Genomic DNA, 20549 nt, shown 5'->3' with positions numbered 1-20549 from the left:
ACTGTTTGGTATAATAGGTATAAAATAAATTCTGTAAAAGTGGAATGCATAAGCTAGCCATGTAGATTTGTTGGTGCATGTAATGAAACCTACAGCTTATTGGAGTGATGTAATGCTCTGGTTTACTCTCAAATGGCTGTTATTAGGGGTTTGGAAAGAAGAAGATTTTTAAACTGGATCTTGCTTGGAAATGTGAAGACTATCCTAATGTTTAATCATGATCATACGTAAACTGCATTAACCAGGAACCACATTTTTATATTGAATCCAATATTCCAACTATGTAACTGTTGCTTTGGAAAGAATACTTAAAAAGAATCCCACCAATTTTTTAAGAGAATTGAATAAAACTACCTGTTACAGGAGGGTTCTCTTAAAAAGGAAAATACATCCCGCTTAATCAAAGCAAAATTGCCTTGGTCTCCACAGTACTGTTGAAATTAACGTAAAATGTGGAGTCTCCTGGTTGTATCCCATGACTCCACAGGATCTGTAGAATCCTGAATTTCCTGTAAAGTGGTTAGTTAATGGTCTCTATGAAAACTGATGGAAATTGAACATTAGGTAAATGAGAAGACTAAGATACATAAGCTAGTAATTAGTGCTAGAATTGGGAAACTGGTGGCCCTCAGATAATCTTTCAAGTGTGAGGATGAAAAATTAAAGTTGGCTTTGATTAGAAACTTAAATACTTTATCCATGGTCTTTGTGACCATTATGAATCCACTAGCCACCTCAGGAGAAAAAAATGGGTTGGCTTTAAATGTACCTCATTGCTCATTCCAAGTCCTAAGTCATCTTGGGTCAACCCACTTAAACATTCCCATAGGCTACTGAGAAAAGTCATGTAGTTGGTATCATTACAAGTCTATAGTTTTCAATCTAATCCTTACATGTGTTATCCCCAGTCACTTTTCTCATCCTTAACTCAAACACCTCAAAATCTTTGCCAGTCCATCAATTGGGCCCACCTTGATGTTAAGTATACCACTATTCTGTGTCCATTTTGTCTTCCAGTAGATGAGGGTTTTGTTTTCTAGGGTGAATTTGGGTGTGTAGGAACTATGGGAGAGGAATTGCCACAATTTTAAGTTCGCTAACTTAATCCATGGTTTGATTTCAAAATCCAATTGCTGGTTTCCTTGAGCCAGTTTTTACATATTTTTAGGGGCCTTAAGCTTAGTTAAATGATTTCTAGAAAAAGGCTCAAAACCTCTTGAGATCTAAATTCCTTTTCCACTCAAAAGAGATTCTAAACCACATATATATTTTGTGTGTAGAGGTTGTTTAACTCTCATTTATTTAAGGAATAAATGTTTATTAAACTAAAAAAAAAATAGACCATAGTAAGAACATCATAAGAGAAACTTGTTCTGGCTCATCTGGAGTTTGGGGAACATAGAGAACACTGTTTGACTCTTCCCTAGAAAAGTCTGGATATAAAAGGTTATCTAGAATTGCCTTGATGGCAAGGCCAAGACCAATATGCAGAGTTGGAGCAACTGAGTTGCTAAGTTTCTCTGAAATCCATAAAGACAACTTGGATGTAGTGAATCTGGTGCCATTTTGAAAAAAAAAAAAAAAACCTTAAAAGAACTGCCTGCTTGGATAAGTGGACCCTAGCAGAAAGAGGCTGTGTGAGGGTGTATCAGGAAAGCAGGAACTGAAGGAGAGTATTACAAGGTCACAAGAATGTACATCATCCCCATAATGGACAGAGGGCTAAGGAGCCAGAGTGGGGGAGGGGTCACCTCCCTCTCCTAATTATTTAGTGAAATAATTCACTAAATCACCCCTTAAAAGAGGGAGTTGGCTTTTGGTAATCTGTCCCTGAAGATTAAAAACAAACAAAACAAAACAAAAAACAACAAAACACCTGAATCTTTTCAACATTTAGCCAAGTAAAAGGATGATTTTGTTCCTTTTCATCTTATCCCCAACTTCTTGTTCTAAGCTTAGATGGGCCAAAAATAGCAGTGAGTGAGTGAATGGAGAGGAGAGAGTGAATGAAACCAACAATATCCAATTAAACTTGGGGGCAAAGAGGAGACACTTGAAATTGAAAGGAAGATGAATTTTTAAAAATTTCATTGGAATAAGAGTTTTTAACACTAAAAAAATAAGGGCTATTCACTATTGTCCAAAAAATGCCTATAAAAGCAGTGGGATCCATGGTGGCTTAAAAATATATCCACAGATTTTTTTTTTAAAAGATTTATTTATTTAAGAGAGAGAGAGAAAGCACAAGCTGGGGAGGGGCAAAGGGAGAGGAGACAGAGGATCCGTAAGCAGAGCCCATGGTGGGGCTTGATTCAATGATCCTGAGATTATGATCTGAGCCCAAATCAAGAGCCAGCCGCTCAGTCAACTGGGAGCCTCCCAGAATACCCTTATGCAAATTCTTAGACGTTCCTACCGAGAGAGAGTCTGTGCCTCCTCTCCTCGTGACTGCTACAGTGAATGAAATATGGCAGAAGTTGCCCTAGGTGACTCTCAAGGATAAATCAGGTAAGAAACACAGTTTCCCTAGGGCACCTACTCTGGCTTCTCTTGGGCATCTACTCTGGGAGCTGGCTTCTCTTGGGCACCTACTCTGGAAGCCTCTGGCTACCATGTGAAAAGGTCAGCCATATTGAAACCATCATGTGGAGAGATCACATGCAGATATCATATTAAGAAAGAGACAGAGACAAAGAGACAGAAGCAGAGGTCCTTTAATTGCAGGGCAGCATCTAGAGAGATACAAGTAAGGTGAATGTGGCACTTGGTTTTTAAGACAGAGAACATCAAACAACAACAGCTAGCAATTAGCATAAATCATATTTTAATGCAATATTTTCTTAAGAGTTAATGTTCACGATGAATAAAATGTCAACATTTTACAGAAAGACGGGTTCAGTGTCCCTGATTGTTCTTTTGGCTTCCAACTCCACGATGGCTCAGCAGGGGACTGATAAATCATCTGATTGGCTGGAAAGGACACAAAGCAACTTTCCAAGGGGATGGAAATATTCCACACCTTGGTTTGGTTAGTGTCTATAAGGATGCATATAGTCGTCAAAACTTGATGAAAGGTGCCCATAAGATCTATCCATTTCATCATTTGTAATTACGCCACTCGATATGTGTATATATATTTAGAAGAAGCATGTGATCCAATTCAGTCTAAGGAATGTTGGAGGAATGTTGCTGGAGGTTTGGGGGGCATCTTTTTTTACTGTGAAAGAGAGCAGCTGTAGTGCACGGTCTCTGGGGAGCACTCCATGGGAACGCGGGAGCTGGGACTGTGGTGGACATCCAGCCATCAGACTGGATGAAAAGCTGAAAGAATTGGAGAGAAAGGGCCAGAGCTGTAAGGGAACTGCGTCTGACCACTGCGTTTACTCTGGAACTTTCTAGTTATATAAGTCAGCATCCTTTTTATTTTACAAGAGAGAAAGATGATAAACAGAGAAAGTGATAAACACAAGACATGAGGTCACAGGAGCCAGAAGTAAGCAGAGTCAAAAAGTGTAGGCAGCAAGTGGTTGTACCCACGAACAGACACTGAGCTAGCCCTGGATAAAGGACAGGGAATGAGACAGATCTCTGCTTTTATTAAGCTTACATTCTAGCTGGGCTGAGTATGTCGGTGGTGGGGGGTGGAATGAAGGGGTCAAGAATCATTCTGGAGAGCCTGAAAAGCCTTCTCCAGCGGTGGACATTTGATCAGTGACATGAGTGAGGAAAGATGCCAGCAGTCTAAAGCACTAAAAAAAGAAGAAAGAGGGGAAAAAAAAGGCTTTTTAGGTAAAGATATAACAGAACATTTCTGGAAGACAAAAAACAGATGAAAGACTAGAAATTCCCTAAGATCTTTAACGTGTATATAAATCACCTCGACACCAAGTTAAAATAAAGATTCTGATTTAGTAGTCTGGGGTGATGCCTGAGATTCTGAATTTCTCACCAGCTCCAAAGTGATGAAGATGTCTCTAGATTATTGACCATAGTTGGAATAACAAGGTCCTGGAGAATTGCTTTGTGGACAGCCTGGTCAACAAAGAAATTAAATATTTTTTAAAAAAATCTTTATTACAATAACACTGACCCAACATTCAGGCATATAATCATTAGTAATTAATTTTAAATGCCTTGATCAATGATACTTTGGAAATTAAAAGCAAAAACCAAAAACCTCACTCTTCACAGATAGTCCAAGAAGCACTGCCTTAGGGCCTAAAATATTACAACAATGGAGGGGACTAAACCATTTACTAAAACTAAAGGGAAGCTGGGAACTTTGAAATATCAGGTATAAGGAAAAGTAAAAACAAAATTTCAGGTACAAAACACGGGGATTAAAACATCCTGACATCACCACCATGACCACTACCATACACACACACATAGACAGACAGACAGACAGACACACACACACACACACACACACAGGCAATTTCCATAAAGAACTCCTGGTGACTAGGAGTCTATTTCTCAAACACCCTAAAAATACCCTCTTTAAATACATTCAATGGTTCTGAGCAAAGACTTCTTTTTCTGGAATTTAGGGGCTCCTGCATATAATGCTGCTCCCTTAAAAGTGAAGCCCGTAAATTAACTAACCTTCCTCTGTATATAGAACACAGAGCTGTTCACTGCCTCGTTTGTTAAATAAACCAGAATATGAAGGATCACGAGATTCTCTAGGAACCAATTTAAACAATTATTATTAGAGACAGAAGGAAAACAAGGTAAATAGAAACTGGGCTTTGCTGAATCATCATTATGATAAAAGTGCAAAATCTTTAAGAAACCTGGTCTTGAGATCTGCATCCTCTGAATCGACCTTCTGTTTCTCTCTGTGTGTGCTTGTGGTATACCCAGAGAGATGTCATACTTTTCCATCTGTCTTATCTATGGAGACTCTCAACTTCCCAATAATTCTAGCTATTCTTTAACAAACTCCCTCCAAGTGAGGTAATTTCATTGTGTTCCTTGACACCTGAAAGTACCTGCCTAGCTCACTGTGAATGGCTGAATATGTCTATTTCATCAGTTTAAATGATTTAGTTGCAAATAGCAGAAAACCTAATTCAAATTACTTTAAGAACTAAAGGCGATTTTATTAGCTCATCTAACTGGAAATTCAAGAGATGGGTGGGCTTCAGGTAAAATGTGATCCAACAAGACAATGGTCATCTCAAAAACTCAGTTTCTTTTCTCTATTCTTATAGAACAGAGACACCTTGAAGAAATTTTCTCATTATTGTCTATTGGTTATTTTTCTTGACCTTTATTTGGACAACTGACTTACATGTCATATTTTGTAGGAAAGAGATTCCAAAATGTTATTCTAGCTTACATGAACTTGAGTCAGAGATTCGAGAACAGGGTTTGGATGGATTCCACCCCAAAAATAACTTAGTCCCTAAGTTTTTACCCAGGATTTCCTCAGTGCACCAGAATTCTGGGAGTATAAAAGCAAATTAACTCAAGGTCAGATGGTCATGACCTCCCAATGACCTTCCTTTCTTCCTTAGAGAGATGAGATCCAATTGGACACACTGTAGGTTTCACTGCCTCATTCTTCTATAAACAGTTGTTATATGAAGAGAGACAGATTATTCTACATGTTCTCAAAATAGACATAATTTTGCGTTTTTCTCATGCCTGGGATTCTTTCTTAGCCATTCCCTCCTCCTAATGGCTTTCTCTCCTAGACACATATATATTCATTATCCTAACATTCTTTACTTCTTCTTCATATTCTCTTCTTTCAATATTGTCTGTTTTCAGGGGTAAAAAAAAGTTAAAAGATTGTTTAAGATGGTCTGTTTTTTCTAACATTAAACAGACTGGGGGAAAAAAAAGTATTCTCTTTTATCTGAGAAACTAGAGGCCAGTTGAAACTGTAAAATCAGTCAGCCAGTAGACAGAGGGTAAAAATCATTCTGCAAACTGTAATAAATTAGAAATGGGTATTTGTTATTTAGCTGATAACCCTTAGGCAGGGGAAGAGGCGAGCATGCTACCTACATGGCACTTAAATGAAACATTAACAAGAGTCGGATCTACTTAAGGTCTGGAAATAGTTCATTGTCCCATAATTAGAATTCCCCCAGCATCACTTAGTCCTTGGGAAAGGATTCGGTTTATATGAAGCTTTGGAGCCTTGCTGGTGCACCTACCAGTATGGGCCTGCCTCTCTTCCACACCAAGGCTCTCCACTGTTAGGAAGGTAGAACAGAGATGTGTGCTTCAAAGGCAACTAAGAGTCCTGCCTCTGTATCCTCGTGGATCAAAAACTGAATTTCCACGATCTATCTTTCTAGCAGACATTAAAGGTTTTGAGCAGAGAACTTGGGCCTTTCACCAGTTTTAGAGTTACAGAGGAACAACAAATGGAAAATAATATTATGTATTTATGTTTGAACTTGTTGAATTATAACACAAAATAGCTTAAACCAATCCTGGAAGTCCCCCAAATCTTTTTCCTTACAAACATGATCCGAACGTTACTCACAATTGAGAAAAACAAATTTCTGTAGAGAATGCCTCACTGAAGATACGGTGGGAGTATACACAATGTTGCTAATTCCTTCATCTTCAGATCCCAGAGACCATGACCAACATGAACTAGAAAGAATTCTTAATCTGTGGTTTTGGAGTGAGTTTCAACCCACCCCATAGAAAAGATCAGCTCTATTTTATCTTTCCATTTTAGCTTTCTTTGTAAGGTTTTACTTAAACCTCTTGAATTTTTCTTTCTTTCTTTCTTTTCTTTCTTTTTTTTTTTTAAACCAGAGGAATACACCATACTGTCTCGTTACCTCTAGAAAAGCTTGGGCCCTCTGGCTTAGAACATGAGGAAGAGAATAGAGCAATAACCTATAAGGGTTAATTTCAAAAGGGGAAGCACCCAGGTGAAATCATCCCCAAGTGCTAGATAATTTTGTTAAAGAATTAATCTAAACAAGATGCCTTTTTGTCCATTGATACACTACTGTTTAAAGTGGGCATGTAGGGGGCACCTGGGTGGCTTAGTCAGTTAAGCCTCTGCCTTGGCTCAGGTCATGATTCCAGGGTCCTGGGATAAGCACCACATCAAGCCCTGCCTGGAGCTCTGCATGGAGTAGAGCCTTGTGCTCCCTGCTCAGCGGGGAGCCTGCTTCTCCCTTTGCCTGCTGCTCCCCTTGCTTGTGTTCTTTCTCTCTGTCAAATAAATAAATAAATAAAATCTTAAAAAAAATAAAGTGGGCATGTAGGATTTGCTTTGCTCAATGAGATCAGAGCAATAGTGTCTTTTTAAACAAGGTAGAATCCTTTGTTTTAATCTCATTTATATATTCTATTAAATCAGAGACTTAAATTCCTTAGACTTTCCTCTCATTCAGTCTTAGAGGCTTTTCCCCTGTAATTCAATAGAACAGACGTCATTTTACCTTTTAAGACCCTCAGAACACCTGTAGTACCTACTTATGGATTGTTCTGTGTTTTCCTACCAGCTAGCATTTCATGCATGCACTTCCTTTGCAATTGAGAATGACCAGATTTGGAAGATGACAAAAGGAAATGCTTCGCTATTCAAAGAGGAATCCTTTGGAATTTCTAAGCAGCAAGAGAATCCTCTCAAAATGGGATGCTTTGAGATGAGTCTATGGCAAGAACACAAACGTTCTATTGGTGAACTGTTCCTTCTTGCAGTCATATAATTATCCCATTCCATTTGAAGACTAACTAGTTACAAAGCCTTTTGCTAGGCCCCGAGGATGAGACTGTCTTGGTCCCTGCTTTCCTGGAGTTTGTGGTCTAAGAGGGGCAGAGAGCCACTGCATAAGTCATTATAAAACTAAATATCTAATTATAAGGTAGGATAAATACTGTGAAGCCATAGCATAGGATAAAATGAGAATGTAGTATAATGTTTTTATACTAATTTGTGGGAATCACGGAGTAATCTCAGTTATTGGCCCTGCTTATGTAAGTTGATTTTCCCCTCCTGCTAATCATGGATTGGGCAAAGATTCCTACAATTTTGATGGGGGAGTAGAAGGTTGGCTGAAGACAAAGCATAAGCAGACACCCAGCAACCTTCCCCATCCCCACTCCTGGGTGGGACACCTGTGACATTCTTCAAGGAATCTCCCAACCATCTTAATGTTAATGCCTTACTAGAGGGGACACACAAACTTAACTTGACAATGGCAAGGCCTGTGGTATCTAGCAAGTATCTTTAGCATATGAAAATTCTTTTGAGGGGCACCTGGGTGGCTCAGTGGGTTAAGCCTCTGCCTTCAGCTCTGGTCATGGTGTCAGGGTCCTGGGATCCAGCCCTGCATTGGGCTCTCTGCTCAGTGGGGAGTCTGCTTCCCCCTCTCTCTCTGCCTACTGCTCTGCCTACTTGTGATCTCAATCTCCTTCAAAGAAATAAAATCTTTAAAAAAGAAAGAAAGGAAGTTCTTTTGAAACCTCCTTTTTCCTTACTCCTCCCACCCCATCATATATAATCAGCCACCCCTTCACAACCCCAGAGCAGCAGGTCCTTCTGCCCACAGGTCCAGTCCCTGTGCTTTAATAAGCCACCATTTTGCACCAGTGACGTCTCAAGAATTTTTGGCTGAAACCACATCAATTCTATCTTCAACCTAGATTTCTCTATATATCTGAGTGCTTATTTGACTTCCTTGCTTGCCTGACTCAAACCTAAATTATCCAAAATGGAACCATGATGTTTCTGCTCAGCGGTGCTCATCTTTCACAGTTCTGTGTCTCAGTGAACGGCCCTGCCATGGACCTTACTCAAGGAACTCTAGCATTTAAAGATGAGAGGAGGATGGTTGGCAAAGGAGATTGAAGAGAGGCCTGATGTCAGAGGCAGATCTGCCTTGAAGCTAGTGAACCTTAAGATTCAGGGTATTCCTCTGGGGCTGGCTCAGTTGGAAAGCCTGTAGCTCTTGATCTCAGAGTTGTGAGTTTGAGCCCCAGGTGGGGTGTAGCGATTACTTAAATAAATACAACTTAAAAAAAAAAAAAAAGATTCTCAGTCTTTCTCTTGCCTGGGAGGAGTCGTAGCAATGTGTTTATATGGTCACATATTTACAAGAACTTTTCAAAAGAAATATCTTTTTCTTTTCTTAAAGCAGAGCCCCAATTTGTTGTAAGTTTCAGAACCCACACACTGGCCGCTCCCTAAGAGGAAGGAGCAAAACTGAGAGAGTGATTTTGTGGAATTATGGGGTGTGGGAGGGCAACACTTCAATAGAGTGTTCAATAGTATGAATGCATCTGGAGAGGACAGAGAATATATGGAGAGAAACATATCCCCTGGGTTTAGTTAAGGAGATCATTGGTGCCTAGCAAAAGCCTTTCAGTGCAACGACAGGGGCAGGAAACCGGATACAAGTGGCCGATGTCAAGAAATTTAACTAAGAAGGAAAGAGGAGAAAATGTAACTGGGGAGAGATGGGCTGGGGAGTAATGCTATTGCCTCCCTGCCTTCCTCTCTCTCTCTGTCTCTCTCTTAATGGGGAGATCTGAGAGTGCTGATTGAAAGGTTACACAAGACAGAGATGTGTTGAAGATACAAGGGATGAGTTTTCCCCTCATCCTAACTTCACTTTCATTTTTAAAAGACCCAGAGGAGATGAATATCCCCAGATGCTAAAGAAATCTAGTCAGTGCTTTATTTCCCCAGTAGACAAAATTACACGGATGTCTGTGTTTGAGAAAGCACATTGGGTCTTGGGCGGAGGACACTCTCTCCAACCAGGGCTCTTTAGCTCATTCACTCCCAGTCATTTGCAGGCAACTGATATATTTTGAAGCTTTCTGAAAATGTCCATTTAACAGCTCGAATTAACTTCCCTCTGGAGCCTTGTATATTTTAAAAAACTGTATTTCCCCTGAAATTTTGTTGAATATTGGAGAAATACACTTTTTTTTTTTAGTAGACAAAAAATTTTACAAGTCTGCCAAAGAAATCAGAACTTTTAATTCACGATAGTAAAAGGAATTCTTTTAAATATTTTAAGTTGGATTTCCGAGTATCCTTTGATGTATATACTCTAATATTAGATGTATGTATTGCAAGAGGAAGCTATTTTCTTCCGTAGAAAAAGATTTCTGGGACTCAGGAAATAAGGGTATCAGAAACACAATTTTAAATGGCACAGAACAGAAATGAATATACTTCTCTGGCACTATGCAATTTTTAACCCTTCTTTCATGTTTATTGTTGTCTTCTAATCGGCTATGTCTAAGCACACTAATGTTCTAAAAGTTACTTAGAATGTGAGATTACTAGGGCCCCACTCCCCATGCCCCCTCATTAAAGCTGATGCTTCTCATCACCATCCCATACCACAAATAAGCTACCAGTACAGAAGGTATCTACATGGCAGTCCACATACTGAAAAAAAAAAAAAAAAAAAATCCTCAAAACTAGAAATAGAGGCTACCAGTTCCCACAGGTTGCCAGATTTAGAAGGGAAAAATACAGCCCGCACGCAACCCCCCCCCCCCGCCCAGGTTAAATTCGAATTTCAGATAAACAATGAACAATTCTTCAGCATAAGTATGTCCCAAGCTGCACGGGCCATAGTTGGCCAAAATAATTATTCCTTGTTATTGGACTTTCCCATTTAACGGGGCGCTCTGTATTTCCCCAGGCTACCTCCCAGGACCCAAGGCTCGCACCCTAGGCCCAGCCACCGCCGATCTAGTTTAAAACCCAAGACCCGCCAGCTGGGCCGCGCCCCCTGATTGGCCGAGGCGCGCCCGCCGCCCGCCGGCCGCAGGCGTCACGCAGCCCCGGCAGCCCCGGCCCCGCCGCCGCCACCTCCTCGCTGGCAGCCCCGGTCGGCGCAAGTGCGGCGCGCGCGGGGGGAGGGGGCGCGGCGGAGCGCGAGGCTGGCGTCGGGCCGCCGCCGGCCGGGCGGGATTAAGTTTCTCGGTCGTGCGTGAGTGTGTGCGTTTATCCCGAAGCTCCTCGCCGGGCCGTTACTTCAGCAGAGAAGAGGGCGAGCGGGAGCGAGGCGAGGCTCCCGAGTCCCCGGCGACCCCGGCTCCCCAGCCCTCCTCCCCCTCTGCGCTCCCGCCCGGGACGGCAGCCGCTAGCCGGGTAAGCGGCGCCGAGGCCCGGGCTCTGGAGGCCGGAGCGCGCCCCCGCGCTCTGAGCGCGCGCCGGCCGGGAAGGTGCGCGGACGCTGGGGGCTCGGCGCGCGGGGCAGGCGGGCGGGCGGGGTGCGTTCGCCCCACCCCGCGCGGCCGGGCGGTACCGGGAAGCCGCTGCTCCTCCGGCTCTTTGAAAAGGATGGAATCTGGAAGTTTCCATGCTACTTGCATGGCCCCCGAGCGCTAGTCCCAGTCCTTTCGACCCCCCCACCCCCCGCCCCTTTGCCCTTGCTTACTCTAAAGGGTTTAAAAGTTATTTTTTCTTTCTCTTCACCCGGAGGGGCCTTGGGATGGTGCTGGGGAGAGGAACCGCGGGCCTGGCGCGTGGCCAGGCGCTCCGGGACTCAGGAGCCTGTTGCTTGCCGCTGGTGTGGCCGCGCCCGGGGCCGGACGCCCCCTCCACGGTTACGCGGTGCCGGGCGCATAGGTCGGGGGAGAAAGCTTCCCCGATTTCTCCCCCTCGACTGGCGTCTCTAGCCTCGTCTGCCGGACCCCCAGCGCGCCGCTAATTGGTCCCGCCCCCCATCCCCTGCGGCGCTTGTGCCCTTTCATCCGCTGTCCCCCTTGGTGGGAGCAGTGGGCTCCAGCCACCCTCTTCAACTACCCCGCGCCAATGGGGCGTCTTTGTCTGCGATTCGCAGCCGGAGGATGCCGGATGTTCCTCGGGAAACGCTGTTCGGGAGACGCTTTGTGTCTTGGGAGTTGTGTGTGTGTGTCGGGGGTGGTGATGGTGTAAATTTTTGCTTGCGTTCTTTGCAGAGGCACAAAGGCCGGGCTGTTCTTTACCGCAGATCACATGGAAATTCAAGCTGGGACTGCCTAACGTAGGAGGGGCCGGGCGACAGCCGGGGGTGGGGGGACGGGTGGACGCCGCTGCGCAGTGGCCAGGGCCGAGTCGGGGGCGGCTGGACGTCTCCATCCGTCTCCGCGGGTGGGGCTTGCAGAGCTTGCTCAGCTGGCGAAGAACCCGAGCGTGGGCGCTGCGTGTGGGGAGGGGGGGTGCGGGTGCGGGTGGGGGTGGCAGCTAGTGTTTCTTAGGTAGCATCAGATAAAAGGACTATGACTTCAGCCTAGAAAGAATACTCACCATGTTCGTTTGATGTCCGGAGGGGAAGAATCTGAAAAGGGTCTAGATGCTGTCGCCCAGCTTTGGTGGACAGCTGTAGTGTAAACATCCCTTTTGTGTTTCTGTAGACATTCCTCATTTAACAGAATTAAAAAAACAAAACACGACTGAAAAACTAAGGAGGTGATGGTTTGCGGCTTGGGGGTACATGCTGACTTTGGGTATATGTGATTACAATGAACTTTTTTAAAGGGTTCAATCAACCGTATCTAATATACACTTTAGCGCCTGGTAGAATTTAGGTAAACAGAAAACAACAATGACAACAAAACTTCAGTTTCCTAGGTCTGAGCTTCTTATACAATGTAAAGTTCTGGATGGATGCACCTGTGCCCTTGCCTGAAGGAGGGGATGAGAGGGTTTAGAGGGTGGTGGAGATAATCTTGTCTGGGATGCCCAGATTTCTTACTAGCTAATGAGTTATTTTATAAGTGGGCGGATCTATCTAGATGGGACTCTATCCTTGCTCAGTTTATTTAAGATCTTTGAAAGCGGAGGTCTCTGAACTTGAAGGCCATTGGCCAAATTGGCCAGAAGCAGCCTGTTTTTCCCTTAAACTGTAGGAGTTAGAAGTGGTTTGTGCATTTTTATATGGTGAAAAGGTCAAAAGAATATACCATGGCATGTGAAAATTATATGAAAATCAAATCTGTGTGCATAAATAAAGTTTTATTGGCACACAGCCACACGAATGTGTATGGCATATTCTTACTGTCTTTGTTTGCTTCCACAATAGCAGTAGAAGAGTTGAGTGGTTGCATGGTTGAGACATGAATGTATAGCATCAAAGTATGGAATGTTACTCTCTTACTCTTTACAGAAAAACTTGCAAACCTAGAGCAGGCTTTGAAAGTATTGCTTAGGGTGCCTGGTTTTGATCCCAGGGTGGTGGAACCCAGCCTGGGGTCAGACCCTCTGCTCAGAGGGAGCTTGCTTCTCTTCCCCTCTCCCTGTGCCTCTGCATACTTGTGTGCGCTCTCTCTTCCTCCCCTTTTCTCTCTCTCTCAAATAAATAACATTTTTTTTTAAAGTATTGGTTAAATGCCCCCTCCTGTGATGGGTGCTTTGTTTAATTTCATTGCCTTTCACTCTTTGTTTCTGGTGTCCCTGAACTGGCTGACTTTTCCCCAATAGGTAGACAAGTTAAGTTAATGTATTGGATTTTCTCATTTACAACTTTCACTCTCAAAAATATTTCTTAACCTTTTGCTATTTTTCTTTGTCAGAATCTAGGATTAAGTGGGTTTTCTGATTGGCAAAAATTACATGTTTAATTAAATTTAATATAGATAGCCAAATTTTAGGGTATTCTGTAGTGAGTTCTAGTGACTTCTTGCCCTGTTACCTGAGTAGCTTTGAGAATTATGGTTTTATTTATTTAGGTAAAGAGCAGCTGGGGTTAGGGGATGTCATGGATTCCTTTTTGCAGGGAAGTTACTGCTTGAGGCAAAGTTAGTTTGTGGGGGAGCTTGACTCTTAACCACTCCTCTTACTAAACCTTTGCTAAAACAAAAAAATGATGAAGTTTATTCTCAAATATTACTGAGATTGATCATATGTGTACATGCCTCTAGGATATGTTCCTTTTCTTTCTTTAGCTCTCATTGTTATGTCTTCTTTTCATTTCCCCTCTCATTTCTGGTTTTCTTTCTCACTTTATGACACTCCTTTTATCGCCTAAGCCTGTTGCTTGTGGCTCAGGCAGAGCAAGATGTCAGTCACAGTTTTTATGTGCTCCAAATTCCTATCACATATACATTGTCCTTCTTGACCCTTAAAGACTTCTTTGTATTTCAGATACCTTTTAAATGCACATATATCATGAAAGAGTGAAGGCTGTCCCCAGAGTTAACTCTATTTCTGCAAATGGGGGGTGCTCAGATTTGTGGAAATCCTTGAAATGTAATTTTGCTTTGATGCAAGCTTTTAGCCTTTAGCTGCTATGGAGTGGAGGCTCTCTGCTTTGCAAACGAAGTGGACCCAGTGCCTAGAATTAAGATTAAGGGACTTAGAAGTTGGCATGCAACAGTGAATTGCCAGGAAGATAACTGCCCTGAGTTAAAGGCAGATGCTTTTCTTCAGATTACTTCCCAAGTCTGACATCATAGATTTGACTCCCTTAGGTTGAATTGCAGGTTGGCTCCATTTTGTTTTTAGTGATACGTACAAAGTACTTTGTGAATTTCATAAAATGTCTTGAAGTAAAGTTGATATATTGGACTGGAAATGTCCCCATATGCTGGAGCAAACAACATATCTGCCAGAGAAAATTCTATACTTGGAAGTAAAGAAGCAGAAAACTTCCTATGGAGTTCAGGACTGCTTGATGGAACATATGAATGATGATATATTTTATCATTATTATATTTCCCAAGCAGTTGTATGTGATTTTAAAATACATTTGGCCTAAAGTAGGAAATCGTTTGATATAGTTACATTGTTATGTATATTACCAACCCCATATTTATAACAAGAAAGGTATTATTTTCTCTTGTGAAATAGTGTCATGTGTAAGAGAGCATCTATATAAACACAGTTGGGAAGTGATGGTTAGTATGGTAAAGTTGATATACTATGATTAAATAATTATAGTGGGGTTCTGTGTGGGCGAATAAGGAGATGAAGAACTACTTCTACTTAAATAATCTATTGCCTTCCTATGAAATATTTTCTGAGAAGATCTGAGGTAGTTGTTTGTTTAGTAGATAATAATAGATGGATTAGAGATATGTTGCCTTGGTTTAAGCACTAAGGAGAACATGATATTGCTCTAGAAGCTTACTGTCGTGGTTGAAAAAAAGATAATCACACGAAGGAAAGCATAAGAAAGTCTTACACATAGTATAAGTTGTACCATTTCAAAGAAGTTAGAGATCAACAAAGGATTGCTTGCTGGCAATTTGTAGATGGCCATCTCCTCCCTGTGTCTCCCAGTTCTATTGGACTATGGGAGTCCCAGTGACCTCATTTAACCCTAATTATCTCTTTAAAGACCCTGTCTCCAAATACAGGTATAGGGGTTAGGACCTTAACCTATATATTTTGGGGAGGTAAGGAGGAGGACACAATTCAGCCCATAACAAGGTTCTTAAAGACCTAGGTAGAGAACTTGAAGCATGAACTGGTGTGTGGTAAGGGAGGGAGGTCATGTAGGAAGCTTTTGTGTTAGTCCAAGCATTATTGTGGTAATTTGATGTTTGGGAAGAAAGAGAAACTGCTGTTTGAGGAAAAAGATTCTTTATCTTTGGCCTGAAGCCTCTTGTTTTCTTTTCCTGGTTTTCACTGAGAAATCGGACCTTGCTTTTTATGGACAGAGCATTATGTTAGTTTTCCTTTTTTTTTTTTTTTTTTTTTTTTTTTTAAATTCTTTTTTTTTTTTTTTCCTTCATTTTTTTTTTTTTTTTATTTTTTATAAACATATATTTTTATCCCCAGGGGTACAGGTCTGTGAATCACCAGGTTTACACACTTCACAGCACTCACCAAATCACATACCCTCCCCAATGTCCATAATCCCACCCCCTTCTCCCAAACCCCCTCCCCCCAGCAACCCTCAGTTTGTTTTGTGAGATTAAGAGTCACTTATGGTTTGTCTCCCTCCCAATCCCATCTTGTTTCATTTATTCTCCTACCGTGTTTCATAAATGTATTAATTTTTAAAGCTATTTCTTCTATTTAAAAATTCAGTAAAACATTAAATTTGGGAATGTTAATGTTTGTAAACATTTCGTGACACATCTGGAATCTGATTAAAACAGCAAAGCTATTCTTTAAATTACATTGACCAGAAAACTCTATAAACTTTGCATGTTTTGTGGGCAAGTAGTTCACGTAATCATTTTTTTCCCCAGAAATTTCTTCTTTTTAGAAAAAATTAAGGTTAAATAAGTAATTTACATTGTATCTATAATAAAAATTTCTTTAGATGTTCAGATTAGATGAGTTAGAGAAATGTTTATGCAGTTTTTCCAACTATGGCCTGCTGAGTTAAAAAAAATAAATAAATTGAAACTTAAATTTTTGATTATTTTGTCTTGTTTGTGGTGGTTAAATTTGTTGAGTGTAGGGAATTCTGATTTTTTTATTCTTCTTTTAGTATTATTTATGTCTTAGAAAACAATATCCATTGTTATTTTCTTGTAAAGAATTCTATCTTTAGCTCTAAGGTGCTATAAATAAATGCATGAGGGGAAAGTGAAAAAGGAAACTCTTAGAAGAAAAACAGAGACATTAGCTACAGAAAATTAGGAAAAACCTATTTAGGTGTGTTGATAATTTAGTGTTGATAATTTGAGTATGTTTTGGGATACATTACCATTTATTATTTATATTTTAAAACTACATGGTAAAATACATAAGATAGTTATTTCCTTAGTAACTTGCTTATTAATAAAAGTAACACATTTTTTTAAAATATGGAAGAGGTGGACAAGTGCAAAGAAGCAAAAAACATGCCTTTGAGTCACTCACCCATATATTGTCCCCCTCATAATACATATGAATAAATAGCACTGCGGATCAATAGATTTCACTGATTGCTCTTTTTCTCAGTGAAGACAATATGATCTGAGATTATTAAACATCCATATGTAGATACCATTTCTGTGAACCAATGTCTGTTGACTCTTGAGGAGACGTAATATGGCTAACTGTAACGTGGCAACAAGGACGCCAGTGGAGAATCAATTATTTAATTTTGATCTCTGCTTGAAAGTTAATGTTACACAGTCCTACAGTTAATTTTGGAATAACTTCATATTATGTAATTGGTTGGCACCTATCATGCCTTGCTTTGGGGAACTGGTTGTAGAAAATGGTCATGGGAATCTCTCATTCTGTGCTCTTAAGACTTCACAGACCTAACAAAACTGTGATGACAGAATCCGAAAGATTAAAGGTTATTCTGTGGTTTAAAAGGATCCCCCCTGATCTTGACAAGGTATGCCCAGCTTCCCTTAACTTTACCAGGTCCCTTCACTGGTCCTATTTCTCTAAGTTGTTGCTGTGTAAAGTTCGTGAAGCTCTAGATTAGGTGTTCCCCTTCTTCACTATCCCCATTCTTCCAAGGATATTTCATTTTAATAAGTTAGGCATGAAGTCTGCCTCTGGGCAGCATTTATTTCCTTCTTACTGTAGGACTGGAGGAGCCTCAACTGTAGGACTTAGTGGAGTTTTGTGTGCCCCACCCCCTTTCCCACCACATTGGTGTCTTTGCTGGAAGTAGTAAACATAGTCACTCTATTACCTTTTAGAAAAACACAACATGAGAATGCCTTTTTGTTATGATAGAATCTTCTGAATGTATATATTATATTAGGCTAAATCGCAGGGTATTTTTAGATGTTTTATGGTTGTAGGAAAACCGAAGAAGCAGCAGCTCAGAGGCCAGGAATATTGATCCCTGACCTGCTCTGTGAAGTTCAGTGAACATCTTTTAGGTGTTAAACTAAGGACTTTCAGACCCCACCCTTTTCTCAGGAAGGGGAGAGGGATCATTTATTTTATTGATGTGTAATTTATAATTGACATACGATTAACTGCATATATTGAAAGTACACAGTTTGTTGAATTTTGGTCTAGTTGTAACCATTCCCATTATCAAGATAGTAAACATTTTCATCACCCTTAAAAGTTTCCTAATGACCATTTGTGATACTTTCCTGTCTCCCCTACCTACCCATCTCCTGTTTCCAAGGAACCACTGATCTTTCTGTCAGGACAGACTAATTTGGGTTCTCTAGGCTTTTAAATAAATGAAATCATATGGGATTATTCTCTCATTTTATCTGACTTCTTTTACTCTATATTTTGGGACTCATCTATGTTGCTTCTATTCATAGTTTAATATTATTTATTTCTGAGTGCTAATTCATTGTACTGAATGAATATACCATTCAGAGGTTTTTGTTTGGTTTTTTGCTTTTTTTTTTTTCAGTAGTTTAGAATTCTCTTGCATTTTGGCCATTGTCTTGTATTTGTTCTCAGTTTCAACCTGGTTTTGACTTTGGTGTTCAACCTTATGTAAGGGTTACTTGAAGTTTTAAAATATGTAAATCATATATAATTTTTTTAAAAAACTAAAAAAATGTGAAATAGAGATTTAAAGCTTCCTAATCTTTAAAGATGTCAGATGATTATGTAAAAACTAAACCAACCAAACAAACAAAAAAATGGTTATGTGAGTGTTGAGGCTTTCTGTAAATTTTTGTATCCTACCTTGTGAAGTCAGTATTGAGCTCACAGCTTTAAGACTGCTTGGCTAATTCTCTTACTTGCATATTTTTTATAGTTTTTGATAGATTTGTATGTCACTTCTTGTGACAAATTTATGTGATAATCATATAGTAAATATGATAATTAAGTTGTAATTTGATGCCTGAATTTCCAAATAATTGCCATTCAGGATCTGTTACACCTAAGATGGTCAGACATAAAAAGAATTGGAGAAAAGATGATCATCATGTTGTGAAAACACGTTTTTGTGGGCTTCACTCAGATATTTTGGGCCAGACACTTAGGTGATTGTCTCTACTTTCTAATGATTTAATTGAAATTAAGTGGCAAAAATAAAAAAGAGCAAAAACCAACCCAAACACATCAGTTAAGGCAGATGCGGTCTCTGGATTATTACAAAAGTAAAAGTTGGTATATAATCTTAATATTAACAGTCTTTTGATTACCATGGTAAATAAAATACAGTTAGTGAATGTAGTTAAGTTGTAGAAGAGTTAATTAAGAAGCAAATACTCATGTTTATTGAAAGAAAATAAGACCTCTTAAAATGTTTTCAGAGAGAAAATGCCAGTTGTCAGAGATGGCCCTAGTGAGTCCTATGGAATTAATGTGGTAACTAAGTAGTGTAGCCTGTTACAATTATCTGTGAATTAGTAATTAGGGAATTGAATTGGTCTGTGTTTATTTATCTTATATGGCTAAGGTTCATGTTTGGATAGGTTCATAAGAATTTGGATTCCTTTATATAATTTCCCCTTGTCTATACTACTTGGAATCTTGCCAGCAAGATGTAAATTGTCATCTGTTTTGCTTACTTTCCTCTGTGTATTCTCAGGAACATAGACTATCACTGACTGACAAGCTTATCTGATGATTTAGACAGGGACATCTCTTGGCGGTCAGAGGAGTACAAGGTTCTCTCTCACAGTTCTTTAGTACAGATTATGTAAAACATTGCTTTTATAATTGTGAACAAATTTTATTTTCTTCTTGAGTATATGAATATTCAATTAACAGCAGATCCAAAGGTGAATTTGTTTTGGTTTAGTATGGAGATGAATAAGAGAGGATCATGGCTGATTTTATATATATTTTAGATATATTCTTCTCCCTATATGTAGACTTTATTTCATCTTGGCTTTTATTATGCAGGGATTTTTAATTTACTTTATAGATGATTGTTTGTTGTCTAGCTAAGATATTTTGATTTCAGGGCCCCTGGCTAGCTTAGTGGTAGAGCATATGACTCTTGATCTCATGGTTGTGAGTTTGAGCCCCACATTGTGTGTGGAGTCTATTAAAAAAAAGGGGGGGGCGCCTGGGTGGCTCAGTGGTTAAAGCCTCTGTCTTCGGCTCAGGTCCTGATCCCAGGGTCCTGGGATCGAGCCCCATATCGGGCTCTCTGCTCAGCGGGGAGCCTGCTTTCCTCCTCTCTCTCTGCCTGCCTCTGCCTACTTGTGATCTCTGTCTGTCAAATAAATAAATACAATCTTTTAAAAAAATAAAAAAAATGTATTTTGATCTCTCTGTTTTTGATTTCACCTTATCAAGGTTGTCTTCCATAAGTACTCTGTTTTCACATTGGTCTAGGAACCAAAATGATGTCAAATTAAGCTTTATTTGGTATCAGTATCAGAAATAACATTGCCTAGAGTGTTGGCTGTAGTGGGTGCATTATGAATATGGTACTTAGAGAGATCAAGCATGAAGGATAAGTCAGTCTGTCCTTCCTTCCTTCTTACACCCTCTTTGCACCCTCAAGGGATTTACTTCTTGATTTTTAGCCCTAAAATAACTCTTATGTATTGCATTATATTTTAAAATGTTCATGCTCTCCAGGGTTCCAGCTTCATTTCTCCCTTCTCAGCAGTCCATACATTCTTTCTGATTAATCTCCTTTCTTTATTTTCAGCACACCTAGATGCCGGTGATTGCCTACTCTTAGGTCCTTCACGTTCTTTTGTCCTCAGATGCGCAGATGCAGTTGATTCCTTCTTTCAGCAGGTTATTTGGTGAGTGCCTTATCTGACCCAGC

The 20549-nt window shown here is 40.3% G+C and overlaps 1 protein-coding gene across 6 annotated transcripts in view; it reads left to right on the top strand.

The window, feature by feature from the left end:
* Positions 1-10965: 10965 nt before the first annotated feature.
* Positions 10966-20549, top strand: part of MPDZ (multiple PDZ domain crumbs cell polarity complex component) — a 152356-nt gene continuing 142772 nt past the window's right edge. For 5 of the 6 annotated variants that reach the window (XM_045079640.1, XM_045079639.1, XM_045079641.1 and 2 more), the window contains exons 1-2: positions 10966-11101; positions 20427-20526. The gene's annotated coding sequence lies outside the window, so the exon portion shown is untranslated. The remainder of the gene's footprint in view (positions 11102-20426; positions 20527-20549) is intronic. The other variant, XM_045079637.1, reaches the window with a different exon arrangement.

The sequence above is a fragment of the Mustela putorius genome, unplaced genomic scaffold, assembly GCF_011764305.1.
Source record: "Mustela putorius furo isolate JIRA1106 unplaced genomic scaffold, ASM1176430v1.1 tig00000421_pilon_pilon_pilon, whole genome shotgun sequence".
Classification (NCBI taxonomy): Eukaryota; Metazoa; Chordata; class Mammalia; order Carnivora; family Mustelidae; genus Mustela; species Mustela putorius.
This window is presented reverse-complemented; position numbering and strand designations above follow the sequence as displayed.